The sequence below is a fragment of the Physeter macrocephalus genome, chromosome 16 (assembly GCF_002837175.3).
Source record: "Physeter macrocephalus isolate SW-GA chromosome 16, ASM283717v5, whole genome shotgun sequence".
NCBI classification, from domain to species: Eukaryota; Metazoa; Chordata; class Mammalia; order Artiodactyla; family Physeteridae; genus Physeter; species Physeter macrocephalus.
In genome coordinates this window covers 87,731,260-87,753,626 of record NC_041229.1, presented here as the reverse complement: position 1 = coordinate 87,753,626, position 22,367 = coordinate 87,731,260, and the positions used below count along the sequence as shown (strand labels likewise).

At 44.1% G+C, this 22,367-nt stretch overlaps 1 protein-coding gene across 1 annotated transcript in view; it reads right to left on the bottom strand.

The window, feature by feature from the left end:
• Positions 1-910: 910 nt before the first annotated feature.
• The window catches only part of TRIM44 (tripartite motif containing 44), a 116,558-nt gene continuing 95,101 nt past the window's right edge, over positions 911-22,367 (bottom strand). Inside the window, exon 6 of the mRNA XM_028477363.2 lies at positions 911-4,375. The gene's annotated coding sequence lies outside the window, so the exon portion shown is untranslated. The remainder of the gene's footprint in view (positions 4,376-22,367) is intronic.

Here is a 22,367-nt window from a genome sequence, read left to right as displayed (position 1 = left end):
AGAGGACAATGGGTTCGGTGGTTCTCCCCATCCACGCAGTGTGGCCTGTCACTGTAGAAAGACTGGTCAGGTTTACGTCTCATTAAGTATAAATCTACTGTCCCCTCAAGGTCATATCAAGCCCAGCATGGGCTCTGTGGCACTTTTTGTACCGGTATACCCACTAGTGTCTTAATTTATTTTTATTTTCCTGCCCTGGCACTTGTTCTTCTGTTTCTCGTGTGTTCTTGGGTTCCAAATGCTACTGTTTTACTAGGCAGTCCCCATGGGCCTTACAGCTCTCGGAACGGGCTGCGGTGGGGCTTCAGAAGCACTGCTGGGTAAGGCAATATTAATGAGATCTGAAGTCTCCCCTGCAGGCCTTCTTTTCTCTCAGGGCTGGGCTGAGTCCGTTCATAACGAGATAGATTTGTTTTTTAAACAGAAAATTCCAGTTGTGCTAGGCACACCGTAAACATGCAACGAATTTTCTTATCGAAAAGCACGTGTTGAACAGCTACTGAGTGTGGCATTTCAGGTATTGGCAAGAGAATATTTTCTAGGTGGAGGAGAGGACTTCCTAAGCCCTGCCACTCCTATCAGTCGTGAATTCTGCAGCCGTGCCCTCAGGCCTGACTAGAGTGGTCAGACTCTCAGGTCACCAAAAAGTCTGGGTGTCCAAATTTCCCATATCATTAGACACCTTGGAGTAGAGCTGGAGTGCAATTTCCCTCAGGGCTGTCACCTTGGCTCAATGCTTTAGGAGCTGACAACCTTTGCCAAGGAGTTGCTCTTCTTTTTAGCATCTTGTAAGCAAGCAACTAAGCCCCATTATCTGGTGACACTTGTAATCAGGGCTGGCAGAAACCTCTGCAGTGGTATGCGAGATAATGAGGCGGCTGCTCTGAATTTCTCTTAGTTGTTAAACTGCGTGTGTGTGTGTGTGTGTGTGTGTGTGTGTGTGTGTGTGTGTGTGTACATATACACATCAGGCGTTAGCAGGAAAGTCTATGCTCACAGGACTTTGAATTACCACATCCTCACAGACTGGCTAGGTTTACTAAAATATGAAGATTTCCTTTTCTGCAGCAGTGCAGCAGCTGACATTTTCAAGTAAAGTTAGAGAGCAGAACACTCCTCACTTTTACTATTTCTGAGACGTTCCATACTCCTGAAGGCCTAAAAACACTGTATTTATGGGGGATGGCACCAAAAAGGAAAGGTGTCCTCCAACTCCTGGGGGCAGGCTCAAGTTAGCAATGTGTACTTAATGTATCTGCTAAAGTAGAAGAATAAGGCTACCTTGCTGCCATTTCTGAGCCTAAACTATAGCCATAAAATGTAATTTTGAAAAAGAATCCATAGAGTGGAATGGTCAGACTGCAGGGGGGGAAACCTGCAGCCTTTTTCTTTCTCTCTGTTTTAGGCATACACAGAGTTAGGAAGAGCCGGGTACAAAACCTGGCTCCAATACTTCCTAGCTGTGTAACTCAAGGCAAGTGACTCTTGGCCTCCAAATCTGTATTATCATCTGAGAAATGGGTCCTCATAGTTGGTCCTCAATATTTTAAGTCATTTCCCTTTCTAGGCTGTCAGAGCAGAGACTCCAAGCAATTCTTGGAATGGCCCTGGATTTAATGACAATCAAATCAAAAGACAAACCCCCTCTTAGCCTCCAGATACCCAACCTTTGGAAGGGAGCCAGGGATTGCTGTGAAGACCCAATTCATTCTGAAGACATTCATTACCTGCCTCCCTTGATGACTTCTCCCTAGGGATTTCTGCAAACCCTGCAGCCAGTGAGGACACAGTTGTGAGCAACTCTTACTGACCTGGTAGGAGGGAAGTCTCATCATGCTGGGGCTTAAGGCCGAGAAGCACGCTCCAGCTTTGGGGAAGCTGGTGCCACTGCAGGAAGCATCTTAGTTCTTACACTGATAAATGGCTGTCGGCAGGAACTCAGGAGCCTGGGCAGAAGCTGCTGAGCTGTGTTTAATGCTTCCCTGGTTAAAGTTTTATCAGGTGCTGAAAACAGCAGGAGCCCATAAAGCAAATCTGAAATCCTTTCTAAGTAAAAGCAAAAGTGCTTTCCTTGAGGATTACAGAGTATGATAATTTATTGAGACAGGCTGGCATGTATGTTTGTATTTCCATTCATATCCATTGCATAAATGCCTGGGTTTCCCAAATACTGATTTAAAGTAATAACATATGATCAGGTATGGAGGAGCCAGTGATCTGTCCATTGCTAAAATAAGGTTACTACTTGGAGATTAAACAGTAATTATAGGGGAAAGACACCACAACACAAGCTTCCAAATCCTAAAATCTTCTTAATATTCTGATGTTTAAACTCTTTTAAGAATGGCCACTGGTCCTCCTTTAGGAGTAGTTTCTTTGGATGTGGTTGGGGGTGCTAATTAGTGGTATGCCAAAATCTCCAGTCTTGTGGGCAGAAAGGTAAAGCACCGAAAACGTCTTAGTCATTTGTTGGCCACCAGTTTGAGAGAAAAATACTTTTTTTTTTTTTTTTTTCTTTTTAAACAGCCCAAACTACTCTCAGCCCCAATGTCCCAACAACATATTTAGTGAGCAAGGGTAATCCTAACCCAGAAGCATATGCACCTGGTAGCTTCCTGGCCTCAAAGAAACAATCATTTCATAGCATGCACAGGACTGAACAGTGATATAGACAGGATTCCTATAGTAAGTGAGCACTGTTTCTCCCTCAAAACCATCCTGCACACACATATCAGTTGGCCCTAAAGCTCTGTGATAGGTGTACAGGCAGGCAGGCAGGCAGGCAGGCAGGCAAATTTCCCTCAGTGCAAGCTCCTTTGGTTCTGCCTCAGAGGCACTAGAAGTCTAGGTCCTGAGTCAACAGAAACCCTAAGGCTGCTTGGATGTATTTCCAATTGTACTTCTCAGAAGCCAACACCAAAATACCACTAAAGGCAGAGGAGAGGGAACACACACCCCACTCGCAAATAAAAATTCTCTGTGAAGTCTCCTACTTTATCTTTACTGTTTATGTATACAAACATTCTATTTCATAATATAACTGGGTTTGTTTTATCTAAAAATAATGTCATTCCCTGACTCCAAACCACTTGTTAAGTAAAACTCCTGTTTCAGAAGACGCATGTTTTTTAGTTTGCAGTTTTGTATTCCCTAGTACATCATTGCTTATTTAGGAGTAAAAAACTTGGTTGTAAGGAAATGTGCTTTGGGAATGGGGAAAGACCAGAGTCCAACCACGGTGAGTCTCTGCTCACATTACTTAAGAGGAGAGAGCCAGCGTGTGGGAGATGACCTGGAGGTGGGGAGAGCCAGGGGAAGAGGGGTCCCCGCTGGAGTAAAAGGAAGGTATATCTGCCAGGAGATGGAGCTCGATTCAACACCACAGAGGGCCAAGAATTCTCCCCACACTGCATTTAAGCCAAATTAGGCTAAGCTGGGGGAGGGGGAGCAAACCCTACACTGAAAATTCCCATTTGTAATACACATTCCAGACTTTCATGCTGTGACAAGACCCATAAAACCTCAGAATCCACTCAAATAATTCAGGTTCCATCAGATCCTTTAGTGACTATTTTGGAAACTTAGGCAACTTGAGTTCAGAAATACTGATTTTGATTTCAACTTTTAATCAGATCTCTTTGGTCCCTTTTTTTTTGGAAAAAAAAAAAGTCATTTCCTTTCTATCTCTTCAATTTTTTTTTTTTTTTCATTTCCACAGCACTGAATTATGAATCTGAAATCCTGGATAACCTCATGTACTAAAAATATCTCTATATATTTCTAACTTTTAACTCTTTACCTGTTTTCAAGCCATCCATCTTATTTCATGAAACCACATTTTCACAGATGTATTAAATGGACTTTTAGAGACTAACTATGTGGGTTGATTCGGCCCGACTTTTCCCTCATTTATTCCATGCTTCAATATGAATAAAGTGTGGTTTTATTAGCAGGTAGGGAAACAAATTCTGACTGCCCTTCAAGATTACTCCAGATCCTTCTTAATGAAGTGATACTGTTTGGGTATACAATACGACAGGGGCTGGCTTTCCTGAGTAAGTTCAAAGCAGCCATCGAGGGATTACCTGAAGGACCCTTTAATTGCTCCTGGTTGATCAAAGGGGCATTTTCCTTGACCTATCACAACAAGAGAATGAGAAGCACAGTCAGTAAGAGTAAAACTGGTCATTCCTCGGAGAGCTATGTGCCTGCTGTGGATCTGGGGAGGCATCTGGTGGAAGCACGTTTGTTGCTGGGCAGCTTTCACAGGAATCAGAAGCCGTTACATACACGCCGTCACATACACGCAAGGGGAAGGGATGATTTTCCACTGGGGATGGCAGGCCTTCATGTGTCTTCTTCTTCACTGGCACCACTACAAAGGAAAGGAGAACCAAGTGAGTTAAGACTTCACAAGAAGGGGGCCAGCCTAGTCTACTGATAGAAGGCACAGGCTCTGCTGTCAGACTCCCCTGGATTCCAGCCCTAACCCTACCACTGCTGGGCACTGTGGCCAGGGGCAAGTTACGTAGCCTCTCTACGTTCTGATTTCTTTATTTGACTGCAGAGATAATGATGATAATAAAACCTACTTTCTTAGGGTACTGGAGGAATAAATAATACATATGAAATGCCTGTGCCTGGTACATAGTAAGTGAATAGCTATTTAAAGGAGCAGATGAGGGTCATAATATTTTTTTAACTTGACAAAATAAACTGCTGGTAAAAATCAGGAGTTTGACGTCCCCTAAGCCTTAAAGCCACCTATTGTTAGAAGAGAAAGGCAAAGAGAAGCTATCGTTCTGCACACCAAATGGCACTTCTCACTTGGAATAAAGCCAAGGTTTTAATTAATGCCACAGGGACAGTCACTGGGTTCAGATGTCACCTCCTCAGAGAAGGTATTCTATCTAAGTCAGGCTCCCTGGTTACTCTCCATCTCCATCTTATTTCTTTCATAGCCCTTAACATGTCCTATAAATCATCTGTTTGCTATTTACTCTCCCCTCTACCCCCACCAGAGCATAAAAGAATAGCAATATTGTCTATTTTATCGACTACTGTTTATCTAGCACTAGGACTGTGCTAGGCATATAGAAGTGTTCAATAAATAGCTGTTTTAAAAAGAGAGTGAGAAATAAAAACAGGAAGGGAGGGAAGGAAGGAAGGAGCTGAAAGAATGGTCAGTCATGACTGCCTTGACCAGGGCATCCTAGATGTCAGTAGTATTTCAGTGGCCAAAAAATGAGTTGTGAGTCTCAGAAGCATGGCTAGGACCTCAGCTGCTCAGGGTTAGAGCTTCCCTGGCTTGGTCCTGGGAGAGAACGTTGCTGATACAAGCACTAGGGCAAGAAAAAGTCAGGGCCAGAAAAAGACTTACAAAGACACGTAGAAGGACCAAAGCAGTAAATGTGCCTAGTTTCTCCTCCTCCACCACTTCTAGAAGCCACTGTCCTTAAAATAATAACAAGAGCCAGCTTGATCAAGTGTGCCAGGGGCACTGAGCTAAGCGCTCCTCACCCATTCTTTCTATTACTCCTCACAATAACCCCAGGATGTAGGGACTATTATTATTATTATTACTATCCCCATTTGGCAAATGAAGAAAGTGGAGCTCTGAGAGATGTAAAATCCTCGGTCACATAGTAAGGCCTGCGTCCTTAAAACTTAAGGATTAGTTTCGGCTGGATAAAGTCTGAAGCAGGCAAGCTAGGGCGCTTGGAAGGGAGGTAAATCCCCCTTCCTCTGGTACAGGCAGGAGTTAGGGGAGAGGACAGGCCTGGGGGTGCCTCAGCACCCTGCTATGACCTAGAAATGTTTTTTATCTCACAAGGGATTATCTACGTCTATATAAAACTCTGTGCTTTTTTGCATCCCTCTGGGAAAGCCTTTAAGGGAAAATGTCCTAGACAACGGACCTGTAGTACTTCTGCTAAGGGCGAAACATTTCGAGGCACAGAGCATGAAATTAAGGCACGTGCACTCAGGAGCCAAAAGAACCAACTCAGCAAGCCTCGCTATCCAAACTCTGCCCTATTTCCATTCCCTTTTCCTGCCTGCTGTCCGATCATGGGATGAAGGGTGCACGCTAGGAAGGGCTGGACAGTGGACCATCATCAAGGAGCAGTGTTTGGTGGCATGTGTCCCAAAGGGAACAAAAAGGGTCTTTCGTGAAAGCGTCTCACCAGAATCAAGACACAATTGGAACCGGTGCCGTAGTCTCCCCTTTGGTATTATATCCAAAGCAAGCTCAATGTGCTTTTGTCAATTTTCCTTCAAATATGAGAGGTCTAGCACAAGCATGTGCCCCTTCCTTAAACTGCGGTTCATTATTTGGCATTCTTAACTTGAGATGCATAGTTTAAAGGGTTCATGAACCTACTGGAGTTGTATACAAAATTTTGTCTGTGTGTTCCTTGTCTGAGAGAGGCCATAATTTTCATCATATTCACAAAGAGGTCAACAACCCTCCAAAATTGAGTATAATGAAATTATAAATAAACTAAGTTCTTTTCGAGTTGCCAGGTCCCTTATTATAAGATGTGCAGAGCTGACTCGGGGAAAAGATCAGAAGCCTGACTGATAAAATCTTTTCTCATTATCCTAAAAGAGATCTGTTCTTGGGCCTGAATGACACAGCTCATCTCACAGTCTAAAAGCCTAAGACCTCGGAATTCTGGCATATCACTGGTTAACTTGACTATCTGCTCTGTGTTAGGCATAACACTAGGCACAACAATGAACAAGATGAAACCACAGTAGTTGCCCTCATGGACTTCAGAGCCTAGTAGCTGACAGAGGGAGGGGGGAGGGGGAGGGAGGGAGGGGGAGAGAGAAAGAGAGATAGAAAGGGGAAGGGAGGGAGAGAGACATATTTTTGTCCAGAATAGCATCTTCAAATAAACCATACTCATTTTCATAATTAATGAAATTAATTAATTTTTTGCAACAACAAAGAAGAAAAAATCGTAACTGAATCTACAGCATACAGCTTTGTTCACCTTGTGTGTGGTCTCTCCTGGAGGGTTACACAGTATCATTAGTGTGAGATATCATCTGAATGTCCCTTCTTCACGCTGTATATAAGCTGACCTGTGTTCACAGGATTTTATCTTAAATAGTCTATAGCAGTCTACTTTCTCCAAGGGAAGTAACACAGCCTTCCACCTCAGCCACTTATCATCCTCCTCTGAAACATCTACCACTCACACTTAGATTTATAATTGGGGTGATGCTCAGAGGATATTGAAATTTTGAGTGTCTGTTCTGTTATCGTTGTTTTGAGAATAAACTAACTAAGGGTGTTAGATAGGTAGCCCATTCTGTAGTAGGTATTTACCATGAGAGAAGCAGCATTATATAATGGCTTTGAAGTCACCAAACTAAACTAGGTTCAAATCCCCGCTCTGGCACTAATGAGCTGTGTGACTTTGGATGAGCTGCTCAACCTCTCTGAGTCCCAGTTTCCTTGTGGTAATACTTACTGTATATCTTACAGGGTTATTGTGAGAGTTTTATGTATTTTATGCACTATAAATACTTTAAAATGTTGGCTCCCTTCTTCAACCTGCTTTTCTTCTTATCCAGAATCAACACCTGCCTAACTTTCCTTCACCGTTGTTCTTCTGGCATCTGAAATGTTACATTCCAGAGCAAGTGCGCTCCTATCTCCAAACGTCCTTAAATTTCTGGAATGCCCTTCTTTGCTTCCTTTGAGAGTTTTTTAAATGACAACTCCAGACCTACAGATACTGAATAGAAAGAAAGGCTGAGTTCCATGGTTCTGACTCTTCTACTTGACAGGTCTCTAGAAAAGTCAGTCCCTGCCGAACACCGGTGAGGACATACTGAGCGAAGCCCAGTTAACTGGCCTCAGTCACAGACTGACCCAGTTTGAGAGTGCTGGTGTGTCTAAAAGCAGCGTTTTTAAAACTGGGATACACATACCTCTGTGGTACCTAATGATTTTCCAGGAGGTATTTGGTCATTGGTAATTCAAAGGAAATTAATGTCCAGATCCTTACCTTCCATACATACTCTTTGTTAAAACTGACCTCTCCCAGCACGTGCTTGTGATCTACAGGTTCTCTCTTCAGCCATTCTCACTTCTTACAGTCACCTTACTCCTACTTCAGAAAAGAAATGCATACCCCTCATCCTCCCGAATCTCACCATGGGACAATTTTAGAATGCCTTGCTTCTAAGAGGAGTCCTAGGAGAACAGGGTAAGAAACAGTGAAGGATATAATCCCTTATTTCATCCAGGTAATAAACTCTTGGCAAAGCTGTGTGCCCTTATCTGTCTATCCACAGATCTAAGAATTCATATTCAGAAATGAGATGGTTGTCATGAAATGTGTACTAATATGTTTATTTTAATTGACAAAATGAAATCAGACTTGGATCTGACAGAAAGCAAGACTGATTTGGCTGGATGGTTTGACCATGAAAACCATCTTTGCCAGTGAGATTACACAGTGAATCTCACCTGTAAATTTAATATGCTAAATCTGTAGTGCCAAAGTTTTGACAAAAATGTATATAAAGCTTGTACTATGCAGTATGTCAGAATTAACATCCTTCTCAACTATCTAAACTTGACATATAATTTCAGGAGTTAACTTAAAATGGGCAAGGAGGCACATAATATTTTCTAAATTATTTTGGGGGGTATGAGAACAAAAAGTGTAGCTAAAGGAACGGAGAGTTCCTAAATCATGACCGGGAGAGTGATGTGACACTTAACACCCCCTAGGGGTAGGGGTCCAGGTGACAGAATGGGACGAAGGAGCCCAGCCAGCAGAATGCTGGGTCCCCTCCGCCAGTGGGGCGCGCTGCCTCATGAGCGATCCTGTCTCGTTGTGCCTGTGAAATTGAACTGTTAGAGGCATGCCCCAAGCCCCAGTCCTGTTCGGCCCCTAAGCACCTGCTCATAAAGTGATTAAGAACAAGGAGTGTTTCACTGCCTGACAAGCTTTAAGACAGTCCACATAGATAGGCAGCTCAGTTTTTCAGCTTCCGTCCCCAGAGATGGACGCTTATAAGAGGAAGTTAATAAATGAGGCGGGTAGGCACTCTGATCTCGCAAGTTAGTTTCTTTTCCTGAGAATACAATACAACTTAATTTGACTTGGCATCACTTATGTTGCTGAGTCCTTGGCTATTTATTCATTATTGATGTAAAAAGGATTATTCACTTAAGAGGATGGAGAAATTAAGAGGTATCAACATGGAAGGCAGGCTAGATTCAGTTGTGATGCAAAAAGATAGAGGTAGTATTCTCCAGAAAGGACGCCACATAGGTGTTGTATGAGGGATTAACGGGAAGTCTCCATTCACCACCTGAGGCTGCAGCTGCCCACTTCCAGTGGGAATGTGACCGGCCTATAGCTGGGGGACGGGCCAAACACCCACACCCGGAAATACTCCTCCACCACACAGAGCAGAGCTGCTACTTTTGCCTCCCATGTCACCGGTCCCAGTAGCCTGGGCTGAAAGTGAGGGGTTACTGTCCTATAAGGAATCAGAACTTACATATTTAGCTGCTGCCTGTGGAACTAATATAAATTAGTTTTAAGCGATGTAAGTGTACATTTAAAAGAGATACAAATACAAAATAAAATGTCCTCCCCGTTTATCCTGGGTTAACTGAGAAAACCATCAGAGGACTTCACAGTTCTAGTCCTGGCTTTGCTGTGTGACTCTGGGACCCAGCTTCCCCAGCTGGGAAATTAGGACACCTCGTATTACAAGTGAAATTTACAAAAATTCGAACCAGACAAAAGCGAAGCTCCTTTCTGACTTACGCATTTGCTGAGCTAGTTAGCGCTCATTTATACTGTTTTTTTTCTCTTGCTTCCTATGCACTGCCCTCTTTTTCCCCATTCCTCTCCAACTCAATCTGAAGGCTGACCTCAACATTCCAAGTTCTTTCACCTCTTTTTCTGGCTGGGCCTAAATACCAGGTTGATGAATTGTGCTGTTCGATCAATACCTAGCACACACCCTAGTAGAGTGAGCTCTATGGGCAAATGATTTCCCGTGATTTCCCAATTCATCGTGGTTCTTAAAGTCTAAAGTGGTACCAAGCCTTGTTGTGCCTTCCTTCACAAATCACAGGAAACGGGGAAAAGGGCTCTTCTCTCTCTAGATCCCGTTATACTTGATCTCATGAATCTTCTCTCCTTCAGTAATGACCACTGTTCACAGACGGCCGACTTAACGTTCCAGGCACTGTGCTAAGCAATTTATATGCACAATCTCACTAAACCCTAACAGTAGCTTTAGGATAAGTATTATCATCTCCATCCTACAGATGAGAGTAGTGAGGCCAAGAGAAGCTACGTGACTTGTTTGAGGTACACAGTTTGTAAATGGTAGATCCAGCTTAGACAGACTCCAGAACCCTCAGATATGAAAATGCGCTCGTGTAAGAAGAGAAACATAAACCTGATCTTCTGACCCCTGGTTACCCAGACAATAAGTGACAGCCACTGAAGATTAAGATCTCTGAGGTTCAATTTTTTACCTTAAAAATGGGATGATAATATCTATTTCCAAGGGTTGTTGTAATGAGTCGGAAAGTACTTGCAAGTTCTTCTTTAAGATGAAAAAATGCCAGAAAAGGGTAGGATGACTACAGAAGGAGAAAGAAGTAGACACTGGGTTTGTCTCTCAGCCCTCACCGCTGCCTCTGCCCCTATAGACCGACACAGGCACCTGTGAGACAGGTCTGGGGCTCCAGGGCAGCCGCAGGTCCACACGTTGACCACAGTGCCAAGTTTGATCTCCATGTACCTTGCAACCTGTTTACTGTTTTTATAGGTGGCTGCCCTTCTTGCACTCCACTTGGGGCGGTGGCCCGTTTCTATGGAGGATGGAAAGGCACCAGCAGGCCTGTTCAGGCAGGGCCCTTTGATAGGGAGACACTTGAACAGAAGTAACGGGCAGGCTTCTTAGCCTGCCAGTGTCGCATCTGCTCTCAGAACTCCCTTCCTTAGGATTGAGTCTTCTGTTAACTGCTGCTGCTGGATTTATAATGGAATCAGTTCCAGCGTTTTTTCTTTTAATTCAAAAAGCAACTTTTTGTTTTTCGCTGATCTGTATTTTCTGTAGCAAACACGTATTGCTTCTATAAAAGGAAAAAAAAAACCCATAGTGTTATCCACTGGTGATAATCAACATTAACACGTTGAAATATATTCATCTATACCCCTCCTATGCATATGTAAAAATATCTACTTCACAGGCTCTTTCATAATCTATTTTTTTCATTCAACTATCAATCATGAATACCTTTCCTTATCAAGAAATGTATTTCTATAAGATTATGGTTCACAATTAAGTTGTATGGATTTATCATACCTAATTATTGGACACAAATTACTTCTACCTTTTCACTATAACCTACACCTCTGTGACACATATTTACGTTGGTGAATCTTTAGGTTCACCCTTAATTATTTCCAAAGAAAAAAATTCCCAGAAGGGAAACTCCTGGGTCAAAGTAAAAAGTACAAAGATAGTACAGAGGGTTCCAGTATCTACTTTCCTCTATTATTAACATCTTACATTGGTGCATTTGTTAGAATGAATCAACAAATTTGGTACACTAGTATTAATGCTACTATTAACTGAAGTCTAGATTTTATTCAGATTCCCTTAATTTTTCCCTAATGTCCTTTTTCTGTTCCAGATTTCATCTGAGATACCACATTATATTTAGTCATCAGGTCTCCTTAGTCTCCTCTTGGCTTTGACCGTTTCTTAGACTTTCTTGTTTTTGACGACCTTGACAGTTTTGAGGAGTATTGGTCAGGTATTTTGTAGAATGTGCCTCATTTGGGATTTGTCTGATGTTTTTCTCATGATTAGGCCATGGTTATGGGCCTTGAGAAGGAAAAATCACAGAGGTAAAGCACCATTCTCATCACATCGTACCAAGGGCACATACTATTGATATGACTTAGTGCTGTTGATGTTGACCTTGATTACCTGGCTGAGGTAATATTTGCTAAGGTTTTTCCACTGCAAAGTTACCTTTTTCCCCTTCACACGCTGTACCCTTTGGAAGGAAGTCACGATGAGCAGCCACACCTAAGGAGTGAGGAGTTATGCTCCCCCTGGTTGAAGGTAGAGTATCTACAAAAATTATCTGAAATTCTTCTGAACTTGAGATTTCTCTCTTATTCATTAATTTATTTACTGATCATCTGTTTATATCAGTATGGACTCATGGATACTTATTTTTACACTCTGGGTTATAATCCAGTACTACTTGATTTATTGTGTTGCTCTAACTGTTCAGCTTTGGCCTTTGGAAGCTCTTTTAGTCCACTCCTGTGGCCCCTGACATACCCTCTATGTATTGAATATTTTTAAAAGGATTTGATATAATCCTGTGAAACTGCCCTCCAGAAATCAACCTGTACTGATTTACAATCATTGCCCATACAGGTATGAGAATGCCCATTTTCCCCACGTCCTTGCCAATGTCTGGCAGTTTCAAAGTGTCTGTGAGGATGAGATGTGTGTGTGTGTGTGTGTGTGTGTGTGTGTGTGTGTGTGTGTCTCCTCTCTGAAATAACTTCTATGCTATTATTTGGTTTCCTGTTGAACTTCAAGAGGAAAATGCCACGGGGGCTGCAAGCTTTCCCTTTTCTCTGCCTTTCTGTTGGTCTTCCCCAACCTCCCTTCCCTTCCCCACCGCTGCTGGATTTCACAGAACTGACGACCTCCTGTTGTGAGGGCTGAAAGGAACCCTTCTCAAAGCCTCTATTAGGGCCCAGGCAATTCCAGGGGGTAGGGGAGTGAGATGCAGCAAACAGCCCAAGGGTTTACCTTGCCTGTTTCCTGCACCTTCAGGAAATCCACCCGACCCAGTTTCCTCATCTTTTCTTGGCAAGTGAATAATAGAAACCAAATCTCAAGCAGTTTCATTCCACAAAAATCTTAAACGTAAGATTTAATAAAATGCTGGCCTTCAAATTTCCTGTTGCCTCAGCTGCTGTATCTTAGAAGTTACCAAAGGAAGAGGAGAAAAGATCAATCAATAAATACACTCTTGACATTAATCTCTAATCTCTGAATGAACAGTAGGCTTTTTTTTCAAGTGTCCCATATTAATTCTCAGTAGTTTTGAGTCCCACGCTGACCTTAAACTGAGGTCCAGAAGTGGTAGAAAGTCAGAAATTGGAAGCACACCAACTCTCAAAACCTACTTCTCATGTCACAGAGGGTTATGAATGTGGATTTAAGAGATAGGAACACCTAGGTTTGAGTCACAGCTTTGTCATTTGCTAGCTGTGGGATTTTGAGTTCAGTGCTCTTACCTGGACAACTTAGTACCTACCTGAAAGAGTTATTGGAGGATTAGATGAGGATTGATATATAGAGAGAGTGCTGGACATATAGAGAGAGACCTTGGAATGGTACCGGGCACCTAGAAAGTGCTCAATACATTTTATGGTTAGATGAAGAAATCAAGGCTAAGAGAGGCTAAAAGTTATACAGTGAGTGGATGGCGGTGAGATTAACTGAAAATCAGAGTTTCTGGTTCCTGAAAACACCATCATACCTGCAAGCTTCATTTATTAACAAAAGAGAAGAGGTGACACTGCTGTCACACATGCACTATAGGCATCATTCTGTCACTTGAATGGGTTCAAGATTGCTTCTCAAGCCTAGAACGTTCTCTTGGTGTTTGATAATAGGCCGTTCGCTCATAACAATGGTCAAAAGCTATAATTAATTTATTGAGTGCTTTATATGTGCCAAGCACTGTGCTCAAAACCTTAGAAGCACCATCTCCCTCTCCCACTGAGTCCACCAGCAAGTTCAGTCCACTCCCACCACACTTCTATCCTGTGTCTATCCATTTCTCTTCTCCACTGCCACCACCATCTCTTGCTTGAACTGCTGCAGTTGCCTTCCGACTGGTTTTCCTACTTCTATTCTTACTTCACTACTGTTTAGCTTTCAAACTGCATTCAGGGTAATATTTTTTAAATGTGCAACAGATTATGTCAGTGCTCCACTTAAAAATCCTTCGATGGCTTCCTATAGCCTTAGAATAAAGCCCGTGGCCCACAAATCCCTACATGATTTGGCCCCTGCCTATCTCTCTAACCTCTTTCACGCCACTTGCCAGACACACTGGCTGTCTCTCTGCCCCTCAAATAAGCAGAGTTTGTTCCTGTCTTAAGGCTTTTGCATTTGCTGTTAAGTTTCAAAAGCTCTCCCCTCACAGCTTGGAATGCTGGCTCCTTAACACTTAGGTCTCAGCTCCAATGTCACCTTCTCTGAGGCTTTCCCTGACCAAGCAATCTAGAGTAGCCACCCACCCTACCCCTGTGCTATTACATTAGACTATTGTTTTGTCTTCACAGCACTGATCACTATCTAAATTCTTTTGAGATGTAAGGGTCCTTAACTATTTTGTTCCCTGCTATATCACTAGTACCTGATAATGTGCCTGCCACCAGTGAAACCTCAACACAGTTTTTTTGAGTGAATGATCAAAACAGCCCCCAAAAGAATTATTGTTCCAGAAACATTCCAAGTCTTCCCAGGCAAACTGTGGGCAACTTGCTGGTCTCAGAGATACTGCCCAGGAATCTCATGGACAGCTTACTATATAGGTAAGCCCAGACCCCACTGATTTTCTAACTCTCACTGCAATCACCAGGCACATATAACCACTGGGGGTACCAGCTGTATCATCAAATGCTGTATCATGAACGATGATTACTCTTACAAATGACTAAGCCTTACTGGTAAAGGATGTGTGTGTTTGATGGACAAGGAATGCTGTGTCACTGAGGGCAAAGCATAAGTAAGTTCATGTCCAGCCCTTCCCAAGCAAGGAAACTTGAAGAACCAATTCACCTCCATGAGGAAATGTTCTCACCTTCCATATAAAACAGCTGCACGTTTGGAAACTTCCAGCCCTCTACAATCCAGCTGACTCAAGGCAGTCTTGGATTCCAAGACTTCAACCATTCGCCCCCTCACCCTAATGGTCTATGGAGGGAGAGAGTCATCCAGGCCAAGATGGAAATAAAGGGATGTTTATTCACTGCTCCTCTCCTTCCTTTGGATGAAACATCAGCTGAGGTGCAGATCCAGGAGTGGGACAGCTGTGTTAGTTATTGTGGTGGTAGCGACAGATAGTGGAAAAGCACACAACTAAGAATCAGAGACATGGCTTCAAACCTCATTCCAGTACACGTCAGCAGTATGACCTTGAGTGAGAGGGCTTTTTAAGTTTCCATGTCTGTAAAATGAAGATAATTATACGTATAAGTACTCGCTAAACGGATGCTACTATTATTTACTAGGCCCTGAACTAATCACTTCACTAACATTTTCACACTGTTTTCATAATAATAACCCTGTATAAGAGCATTACCACTCTATTTTACAGATGAAAGAAGTGAGGAGTAGAGAAATGAATAACATCTCAAGGTCCACAGCTGGCAGAGCTGGAACTAGAGGGCCTGGCCCTTGTTTTTAACCATGGATGGCGGACTCAGTGTTGAGTGAAGGCAGCTATGAGGGGACTTGTGAAGCCAGCTTGGCTGCATTTATCCAGCCAGGTTACTGGTAATGCCTCATTACCAGTAGCACAGACGGTAACCTCTGGTGATTGCTAAAGATTTTTCCAAGGCCTCGGCAGACCCAAACTCTAAACCGTGTGCTAGAAAACTACCTCCCTGCTATAGGGGATCCCAGTAGTCTCTTTTAAAGAAAGGTACAGCCAGATGTTTTCAGTTTTTTCAACTACAGCCAGTCTGTGACTTTCCTATAGCAAACTGGCTGCACGTTAGCCATTTCCCTCTGATTCTCACCTCGCTTCTTGTGAGCTCCAGCAGACAGAGTCATTCAGAAGGGTCTGCCACCAAGTCACCATGCCCTGGACGGACTCTCTCTGGGTCAGACATCAGTTTCAATTTCAATTTCATTTGTCCCGAGGTGACAGGCACCCAGGTCTCACTCATTTAATTAGGCTGCATAGAAAATATCTTTCAAGGCCTCAGCTGAGTGTCACTGCACTGAACTAGAGAATAAAATTGGCATTAAGTCGAGATAATGCCTCCTTGTCTGCCTTCAGGGAACCGGTGATGAGGGTGGTCTGATAGATGCCTGCTTTGCCCTTGCAGCCTCCAGGGGTTCAGGGACTCAGCATGCCTTCGCGTGGCTGTATTGTAAATGTCAGTCTTTGCCACTTGAACTCCTTGGAGGCTGAGTCTGTTTCTCATTGACCATTTTACCTCAAGTGTTTAACAACATGCCTGGCATTTAGGACACATCCGGTGGCTGGCACACAGCATCTCTCACTACCTGCCTTGGCCTAGAAGGGATTTAGCTGGTGAAGTGAAAGCTGGGGAAGGCTGACCTTCAGGGAAGAAAGTGGGTGCAGGAGGAAAGCAGACCTCCCTCCTAGGAGCGCTAAGACCTGCCTGCTAGGAGAGCGCCTAACGGAGGAGCACAGCATGCGAGGATCGCCCACTTTGGGGAAGGACCGGAATTCCCACCCAAGCCCTCTGAGCTGCGTTGACTACAGCAAAGCATTTCAACCTCCCTAAGTCTCAGCCTCTTACCTGTGACACAGGTAGTCATTCATTCATTCACTCTCTCAGTGAACAAATGTTTATCGAGTACTCACAATATATTAGGTACTGCAACAGGTGCTGGCATTATAGTAGCGAGCCAGACTGACAAAGTCTGGTTCTCATGAAGTTTAATTTCTAGTAAAGAAGGCAACTAATAAGGGAGTAAACAAATTAATAGTTTCAGATAGTGGAAAGCACTAGGAAGAAAACAAAGCAGGATGCTGAGATAGAAAATGGTGGGTGCGTGTGTGTTGGGGGGCAACTCAGGAAGGGGAAACTATCAGGATCTACTGCTCGGAGTTGACAAGTATTAAATGAGATAATGGATGCAAAATATTTAGCATACTTACTAACAAGTAATGAGCACTCAACCAAAATTCAATTGTAGTTATATTACTTCATCCTGAGGTCAGCCGCTCCTCTTTCACCTCACCGTGGCTGAGCCCCTACTACACGCCGGTGAGGGGCACGCAGAGGGGAATCAAGACAGGAGCTCACAGTCTGGAAAAGAATGTAGCCTATGTGCTATGAGCAAAGGAAGAAGTGGTAAATTCCACCTATGGAGTCAGAAAAGACTATCACTTAATGTTGACAGATGGATTGGTATTTTCCAGGAAGACTACAGGGCCAGAGGAAGGGCATGCCAGGTGGAAGGAACAGCTTGAAAAAAACTCTTGAAGATGTGAAACAGCTTGGCGTGTGCAGAGAGCTGTGAAAAACTCAGGCTAAAGTGTGAGAGGGTACACTGAGAGAAGAAGCATCTCATCAGCAGCTCCTAAGGCTTATCTTCATGGGTCATGCTTAAAGTGTCTCCTAAGAAGATGGGGTCGGGGGGATGTGGATGGGAAAGAACAGGAGATGGGAAGCGTGTCAGGGCTCCATAGCGCATCTACCACATTGCTAACACTCCATAATGTGAATAAGGGCTACGCTGAAAATGTTCAGCCTGAGGTCTGTGTGACACTACCCAAGGCAGCACAGACAGATGTTTCAAGGGGGGGAAACCAAACCCCCAGTGGTAACTCAAAATAAATCCTGTGTCAGGGGAAGGCAGACATCAGGCTGCTCAGATGTGACTACATCATCAGCACAAGTCTGAGACTCAGCCTAGAAGAGGAATGCAGGTGCCCACGTATGATGCTGGGGGTCTGGAGTGAACGGACTCTTGCTCCCAAGCAGAGCCAAGGACTCCCTCTTTGCCAAAGCCAGACTCACTTGTCCAAGAGTCTAAGGCCCATGCTGGGGACATGAGAGGGCCCTGTAATAGGGAAACAGGAAACTACAAGGAGGTTTCTGGTGCCAAGTTAATAACTCAGGCATCTCTGCCAGCACATTTTCTCTGAGATGAGTGTAACTGCAGAGGAGATATTTGTGTAAGGGAACCATTCAGATAGAGCCCCGGTTCCCTGCCTGTTTACTACTCTGTCCTATCCCTGCCCTTGCAGTAAATGCTCTTGTCATGAGTCTCCCCAGGAAATGGAGAAGAAATGAAGGAAGCCATCTCCACCCCCAATATTCCAAAAGCTTATAATACAGCCAACAGGTCTGGACTGTAGGGATCTGCCCCTGCTGGGAGGAAGGCTGCTTAATGCAGACAGCCAAAGAGATGAATATCACATCCACTGTGCATTCAGCCAGTCTTACCAGAGGCTCTCCTTGGACTCCAGGTTAGTGCTGTCAGATGAGAGAGGGCACTAGTCTGGCCAGAAGAGAGGAAGATGACCCAAAACACATGAACACACCAAGCGGGAGAGCCAAAGCAAAGTGAGAAAAGAGGAACTGAACACTACAGGCCTACACCCTTTTGCATGCCATTGCCCAGTCACAAGACTGAACAAAGCCCACTGCTTCTGACTCAAAGGGCTGCCCTAGGCAATGGAGGAAATCATATATACCCAACACGGCATCATGCAGAGAGCAGTCCAGCCTTTGTCACATTCAAAAGATCTCTGCATAAGTCAGTGAGTCTAAAGACCGTATCCAAGTCGTTCCTTTAGTCTAAGGTACTGCGCTTTTGGCTTAGCCCCCAGAGTTAAAAATCAGTAGATATTACAAGACAAGAGTAAGCCATGGGATCACCATAAGCCACTTGAGCACAGATGAGTTTCTGGGTGAGTCAGCTGTCATCTCAGAAGCTGATGGGTTAAGACGGATGGTTAAGTTTTGCTGGGGAAAAAGAAGTAATACTCTTTAAAGGACCAGGACTAGGGTATAAGTACAGGATAATGAAGGAAGCAGATAAAGATTATTAAAGACACATTCTGCCTTCCTCCTAGGTTTTCCTGAAGCCAGCTCTGCTGTGACACTCCAATGACATAATCCTACCACTTCAGACCTGTTTCATGCATCTGCAGAAGAACCTGTTTATGGCTCAGTCTCAACATAAATCAGATGTCATTAAGATTTATTTATAATACCCGGAAAGCGACTGTTCTCAACTGGCCCAGTTATAGGGCTCACCCAGAGCAGACAATCCAAACACCCCACCAGGCACCAGGGGGATGTTCCCCTTGGTATCGAGTAAGGCCCAGTCGAGTAAGGCCTGAGTAGTTGAGGGGCGTCTGCCAGCAATCTAGATGGCTCCCTGCTGCCAGACTCTCAACCCTGGCTTTCAGACTGAGAGGCGCAGGAAGAGCACAGAGAAATCAAGGTTTGAATCCAGTCCTTCCACTTATTACCTGGGTTCCCCTGGACAAAACTTACTCCACCAGGCCTCAGTTTCCTCATCTGTAAAACAGTGTCCACGGCTCACAGGTTCTTCATGAATGTAAGAGCATACGGCACATGGTAAATGCTCATCAAGGGACCGCTCTTGTCATGAAATGGCGCGCAAGACAGTGCCTGCACGTACCCAACTTTCCCCACATGTGGCTCGGTTCCCTTCTTCTTGCCTGGATTAGATCCTCTCTCAGGCTCCACATTCAAAGTCCCAATCAGAATTAAAGTTTATACACGACAGTAAGCTTATCAGATGGCTCTTCTACACCAGCATGAGAAGTTAACAAAAAGTGCACAGACCTTTTTCTTTTCCCACCCACTCCCCCACTCACTACTTAAAACACGGCACAGGGTCCTCACCCAGCCCAGCACAGACAGGCTGTAGGGGCAGGGGGCGGGGGCGGGGAATGACAACAAAATAAATATTTCAGCTCACCACTTTAGGGAAAAGATGCGAGAATTCCTTTAGGGGTTGTTTTTAATTTAAAAAACATTTGCTGTGAGACTATAGAGCCACTCCTCCCTAAAAATTATTTTTAGGGCCCTTGGCTGAAATCTATACAAAAGGAAAAAAAAAAGAAGTTAAAAAGAAGATGATAATTCTGTATATAAGAGTTTAAGAAAAGCCTATGGAACTACCTGTTTTATGTTCAGCTGGAAAGAGAAAGCTCTATTCCTTCTCAAAGTGCTTCTCCAATCTCTATGAAGTCTGATTTCTTTTTTATTTCACCAGCTTCACTCAGGTATCACTGACACATCACATTGTGTAATTTAAGGTATATAATGTGATGATTTGATACATGTGTATACTGTGAAATGTTTACCACAATAAGGTTAGTTAACACATCCTTTACCTCACATTAATTACCATTTTGCTATTGTTGTTATGATCTAAGTCTGATTTCTGCTCAGAGCCTGGTGGGATGAAGGATTCTGGTGGGTACTCAGATGCCTCTTCTAGCCCACTGATGAGGAAGGGCTCTGAAAATGGGGTTGGATATGGGGACCAAGGCCGGAACCACTGGTCTATAAGAAAGACAATATGATCACCCACTCAACTCTTACTCATTTTAAATGGCATGAATGGTCACAATGTGGCTGTAAAGGGCACTCTTGCTAGGGGTCAAAATGAGACTCTCAGATGAGGCCTAGCACAAGAATGTAAAAATCGTCTGGAGGAGGAAAGTAGAATAACTCCATGAATCTGACATAACTCCATACCAGAGGCTTTATTTTTTCTCTTTCATTCCAACTCCCCCCTCCCCTCTCGTCTGGTAAAGAACAGTAATAGCATTGAAATCCACAGATAATCCTTAAATCTCTGTGGCCGCTCCACTTCTAAACTCCTCCTTCACACTGACGGGTTTAACAGCTGCTAACAAGTCATAACAAGGACCTCTCTTGCTCCAGCCTGGAATCTCGATATCCTTTCTCTTTCCCTACTCAAATCGTACCAGCCTTCAAGTCTATGTCTTTCATGAGGGTGTGATGACCCTCCAGCCTACAGAGACTACGCATCATTCCCCCTCAGACTCTCAGAGTCTGGGTCCTGCCTGTAGGGCCCAGGGGAACTTAGCGATTATACTGTTCATGGGGGAGTGGTAGAAATGCAGGATCCTGAGGGCTGGTGAGACCAGGTGAGACAGAAGCAACCTAATTAAGAGAATATGCATGAAAACTGCCACGGAGGCAAGGCTAGAGGGGCAGAGTGGTATAGCCGGAGCAGCGAGCCACGTCCGTAAACAGGATCATTCATGACAAAGTCCAACCTTCAGAAGGTCCAGGAAAGCTAGGAGGTAGAGTGCAAGGTGGGCAGGGCTGAAGCATTCAGGAGGGAGGCGGTGAACATGATGGGCAATGGAAGGCGGTCCTGGCTGTGTGGTTCGGGGCAAAGCACCTGAAAGGTTCAAGAAAGTCACACAAGACTGGGCACGAAGCACGTAATGTGAAATCCATTTCCCTGGCATTGATTCCCGCCACCACAGGCATCTCTTGTGGTGCTATTAACCTGGTGTGAGGCTTGCCTTTTTCTCCTCTAGACAGCGAGCAGCCCCTCAAAGGCATGTACTACGACTTATCACAACTCAGATTAGCAGTTTTGTGTCTAAGACTTGTGAAATGAAGATAAGGGCTTTGCATTTTTCCTCCATTTCCTGTACGTCAATCACCTTCCCCTTGGTGAAGACAGTCGGAATTAGAAGGTTAAAAAAAGTGGGAGGAAGTCTAGACGCCCTGGGGTGGGATAATGGCTGGTTGGCTCCAGTGTAGGCAGGATACTCCTAAAGGCACTGCACGCCTCTCACAGTGATAACACAGACACTGCAGAAATGTACTTCAAGCTGCCCTGTGTTCATTAGCTTTGCTTTCATCTTGTTTTGGGTTGGTGTTGTTTAAGAATGTGGAAGTTTACCTGTCCCATAATCCTCTACTGATGATACTCCCAGACTGGCTAGAGGTGGCAAAAGGTGTGGGAGGAATCTTTGGAGCCACCCCTCCAGCTGCCTGCCAGTTGCTCTGGGACCCGTCATCTTTGCTCTGCTGGAGCAGAGCCTGGCCCCCTCCTCTAGTCGCCACTGCTCTCCCAGACGTCAGCCACAGGTTCACATCAAGCAACAAGCCGCGATTACAAACTGTGTGCCTGCTGGGAACATCTTTCTAGTGTCAAGCAACCATTAAAAGCACTTAAGGAAATCACAAGAGGAAGATGAGAAAATACTTTGGGGAGCTATAGTATAGGGAGGGCAGAAGGGAAAGCATCAGCTCACCTCCTGCTTTGGAGGGAAAAACAGGCCATAAAAAGCAAAATTGGTTTAAAAGAATGGGGCTTCCTTAGGAAAACTACAGAACATTGTATCTTTCAACCACTCTCCTGCTGGGGCCAAAACACTTCAGGGTGCCTGGGAAACCTTTTGCTAATACAGAGTAAAATGACTTTTTTTTTTAATTTTTTTTTTTTTTTGCAGTATGCGGGCCTCTCACTGTTGCGGCCTCTCCCGTTGCGGAGCACAGGCTCCGGACGCGCAGGCTCAGCGGCCA